Source organism: Thunnus thynnus, chromosome 7, assembly GCF_963924715.1.
Source record: "Thunnus thynnus chromosome 7, fThuThy2.1, whole genome shotgun sequence".
Lineage (NCBI taxonomy): Eukaryota > Metazoa > Chordata > Actinopteri > Scombriformes > Scombridae > Thunnus > Thunnus thynnus.
The window spans coordinates 6,584,894-6,589,756 of NC_089523.1; positions in this window are offsets into that span (position 1 = coordinate 6,584,894).

The following is a 4,863-nucleotide window of genomic DNA, read 5'->3' on the forward strand; positions in this document are numbered from 1 at the left end:
AAATAACTGCTGTTTTAGTCAGTTTGTTGTTCACCCAGTGGTAATCACTAAATGGAGTCTTTGTGTTTATTTTGGTCACGACTTGAGAAAAAGAAAGCGAGTGACTGTGATTCACTCTGTGGAAGAATACAAGTGCACTCGGAGACAAACATTTTGAAGGCGCTCATGTGAACCCTCTAACCAAAATAGGCCCAGCCAAATGGGGATCACCAGACATTCGATTTGACACTGAACACAACAGCCTTTCTTATGGATGGCTGTAAATGCTCAGACATCTGCATTGGTGTGTATTAATACCCCCGCTGACCCCCGCTACTGTAACAAACTGACTTTTGTTTAACAACCTCTCCGATGAAGAGAACAAGCCTTAAAGCGTTTTGGACAAACAGAACACCCAGCCCCTCCAAAAACCTCTGCAACCCATCCACCCTGCTTACACACACAGGGCCCCCTCTGTGTGTGTGTGTGTGTGTGTATGTGTGTTTGTGCACCACATGCATTCATACATTATGTTCATGTTCACATATAGTGTTGTTTCTGTGTGTGTGTATATGTGTGTGTGTGTGTGTGTGTGTGTGTGTGTTCATGCAGCCTGAGGGTATTAAGCCTAATTATAACATTCTTCTGATTAATCGTGTCTGCTCGCAGGCCTCGGAGGGGTGGCACTGTGTGCAGCTCGTGCAGCAGGACCACACACTCTATAAATAAAGTCTAAGTCAATAACAACGTTAAGGATCACTCATAGTCTTGTCAGCTCTGTTTGCTAAGCCTGAATAATTCATCCAATGAGAGGACACTGAGACACACACGCCAACAAACACACACCCACACACTCTGAAAAAGTACAAGCAGTGGTGCGCTAATCACCTGTGGTGCGCACAAACACTACTGCGGATACACACTTTGGCGTACAGATGTGCGCACAGTGCATGTACATGTGGGTACAGTGGACACACACCTACACACTCGCACACATACTGTGTTTGCTTTCTTAATCAGTCCATACCATTAAAGATGAAGACAAATCACACCTGCAAAATTCCAAAGCTAAGACATTACTTTTATTAATGAACCCTCCCCTGCACTGAAAAGGCTATTATTTCTTTAATACACCCCAGAGTGTAGTTAAATGAAACTATTTTAATGGCATTTCATACTGCCAGATAATGACAAATTTTTGGATTGTTGGCCATATGTCTGGCAGTAGAACTGCCAACAGATCATTTTGCTCCTCATACAGCTACATTCAAATAAATCCAAATTAAATAATCAGATTTTTTCTCTTAATTTCACATTGGAAAAATTCATATATCTTCCAAAATCACAAAAAAATGCAGCTAAACTTTTTTCTCCACCATTATTGGAGCTGGTATTGTCAAATGTCAAATGTTAGTATTGCAAAAGTATTACATTTACCTTATTTTGTTATTTTATTTATAGTAATACACAAAAGAGTAAGAAGGTTCTATACTTTACAGTGCAATTATTTACCAAGGTGATAATTAATTTTTATGCTCTTCATAGTGTGAGTTGATAGTTGTAGAGACACAGAAACATTCATATCCTTGTGTAACCATGTGATCCAGTAACTCACATCTTAGACAACCCCCTGGGTTAAAGAATTTGTTTTTTTCCTCAGTGTTGTGATCTAACATGACCTCCAGATCACGCCAGCAGCTGCTTCTGTCATTCTCACAATGTGTGTGTGTGTTTGTGTGTGTTTGTGTGTGAACCCTAAATGTTCTTATTGTCTCTATGTCTACCATGTGCGCTGTGCCTCTTTGTTACATCGTATGAGTGCACACAGTACAAAAGCTTAAAATAAGAGAGAAAAGCACTTAATCTCAATTTTTCCCACCATATTAACAGTTGAAGGTGGCACATTGGCTCAGTGATTAGCACAGTAGGTTTTTAGTTTGAATCTGATGACCAGTTGACTGGGGTTAGCCTGTGTGGGTTTCCCCCAGATGCTCCGGTTTCCTTCCCCAGTCCAAAGACTTACAGGTTAGGTGAAGTGGAAAACTCTGTAGATGTGAATGTGTTTGCATTTATGTGTGTCAAGCATCATTTCATTGATTACTCTTTGCTCTACTTATCTAGACATGCGTTACTCCTCAGAACACCAGATCAGTAAGGTAAGCGTCTGGAAGGAAGTGTTTCGGGGTGTCTCCTCTACCCCAACTTGCCATACAACCCCCTGTACACACACTTAACCCCTGACACTACCCAGCGTTCACACACTCTGTCATCACAGGTCCTGGCTGCTGCTGCCCTGAGCACTAACACATGCTGAGAGAACTTAACCTCTGGACCTCCGGATGGAAAAACACATCGACGGAGGAGTGGGAGGACATCCGAGGAGGAGGAGGTGTGTGCGTGACTAGTCGCCTACAGACAACACACAACTGTAAACTGACACATTGCCCTCATTTCTTAAATATTCTATCTCCTTACATTTTTGTTTTGGCTTCCTATGGGGTTAACTGTATTACTCTCGGGCTTAGGGAAACCTTTCAGATCCCATTAGATGAAAACAAAAAAACATGGTGGTAAAGTTACAAACAACACTGTTTCACTAAGGTGACACTGAAAGAAGTTGGCATTTAGGAGTTATAAGGTTTTCAGCCAACGACAGTAATATGTTTCATGTTTTGATCCATTAGATTGGGTTGTACATTTTTTAACTTCTATTCAGTCTAACCCTGTCAATAAAGTCTCATCATGATTTATGATTAATTTGATCATAACTAAAAAAAATTCGGGACACCAGAAGACAGAGGACTCTTTATTAGGTCCACTGAGAGAAATGGCACCCATAGAACCTCACTTTTATTGGGGCCATCAGTGCAAAGTATGAAAAACAAGCTGTAAACACAACTACCACCTTTTAAGTCGATCAGAAGAACTTGTTAGCAAAAAGTTGTTTATTTATACATCTAGCAGATATGGAGCTGTGTTTCTGTCCACTTGGTGAATGTAAGTCCAATATTCCCTCTACTTTCAGCTCTGTTTATGGTGTCCAGGAACTCCTGAGAGAAATATCTGACTCTTTTCCAGCAACATTTTTATCATTTAAATTTTGTCATTTGGCAGACGCTTTTATCCAAATTGACTTACAAGCAAGTCGAGGTAATTAAGCATTAGAGGACAGTGACTAGAAAGTGCCCCGTGGTACAAATTCTCAAGTAGCTGAATGGGTACAAGTGCAATGAGATGATTTTTCTCCATCCATTCATTCATTTTCCGCCACTTATACCATACCGGGAATCAGACTTAGTAAGGGAACCCAGACATCCTTCACCCTGGCAACGCCCTCCAGCTCTTCCTGGGGGATCCCAAGGTGTTGCCAGGCTAGAGGAGATATGTGGTCCCTCCAGCATGTTCTGGGTCTGCCCCAGGGTCTCCTACCAGTTGGATATGCCCCAAACACCTCCAGAATTATGATTTTTCTTTTCTTTAAATTAAAGTATGAAACAACTAGAAGTAGCCAAAGTGCATAAGAAATATCATGAGCAACAATAAAAGCAGTTCAACAATCAACAAAAGGTTAAAAGGCCTCAAGTGTTGAGATGTTCAGGGAACATGCACCAAGAAAATGCACCAAGAGAGTCAGCAGACCGTATGGAGCTGGGTAGCTTATTCCACCATTGCAGAACCACAAATGAAAAGAGTCTGGATTGTGATTTCATACCAGGCTGACACTGGTTAGAGTGAACCAAAACAGTAAAACCAAAAAAATGAGCTGAAAGGAGCTAAAACGCTCTGCAAAGCCGATGGGAACAGCAGAGTCAGGTGATAATTCTCTGTGGATTCATGCTACGAGTGACCCCTTCCACATAGGGTCAAAGTGGTTATGTGTTCCATTGTTAATATAAAAGTATTGATAATAGCTGTTTTAAATACACATACTTTAAGTGTTTGACCATAAAGCATTCCTTCTCAAACTGTTGCCCATTTGGAAACTCAATGTGCTGCTGGCAGCTGTAAATTTAGCCATATTGTGGCAAAACTATTGGTGTTTGGAACATGCTGAACACAGTGGATGGACAGTGGAGAAGCAAATTATACTGTAGTAATAGTTGAAAAGTTTCTAAGGATGTTTTTGAGAGCTTTTTTCATCATGAAACCTTGTCAATGTTGGAATGACTTGCCCTGACCCTACGACCACAGTTGCTGTTCTATGTAAAACCACATACCTTTTACAGCCACTATTCAAGAGTTTGATACTCAAATGACTGATTTTGGGTGGAGTATCACTTTAAGGGTAAACCACAGCAGCCAAGAGACTGTTTCTGACAGCAGTGGAGCCGAGCAAAAATACCAACAGAAAAGAGGAGCTGACTGATTCATTTCATTCTTTTTATGGAATCACATGATGAGAAAAGACATGACGTGAGAGGAGGAGAGAGAGCAGAGGATCGCAACCCACAATATGAACAGTGTTTTTTTTTATGTGTGTCAGCGGAAGTGATATACAGTATGTGTTAGTGTGTGTGTGTTTGTGTGTGTGTGTGTGTGTGTGTGTGTGTGTGTGTGTGTGTGTATTTTGCAGCTTGCATGTGTTTTTCTGTAAAGGCGAAAGACAGGCAGACAGTGACGCAGATCAGAAGGAAAGGGCTGGAAGAATGAAGTCAGACAGGAATTTCTAGGAAATGACGGCTAGCAAAACAAGAGCAACGTGACTGCATCAATACAACCGCTGTGCCGCTCTTCAGCCACTCACTGGCACTGCTCTTATAGGGGCTTACATTGCCCAGAGAACATCACATGTCCTGTGTGTGTGTGTGTGTGCATGTGTGTGTGTGTGTGTGTGCGTTTCAGTGTTGTGGGTGCTCAAACTGTCAGAGGCTGGACAGTAGTGGC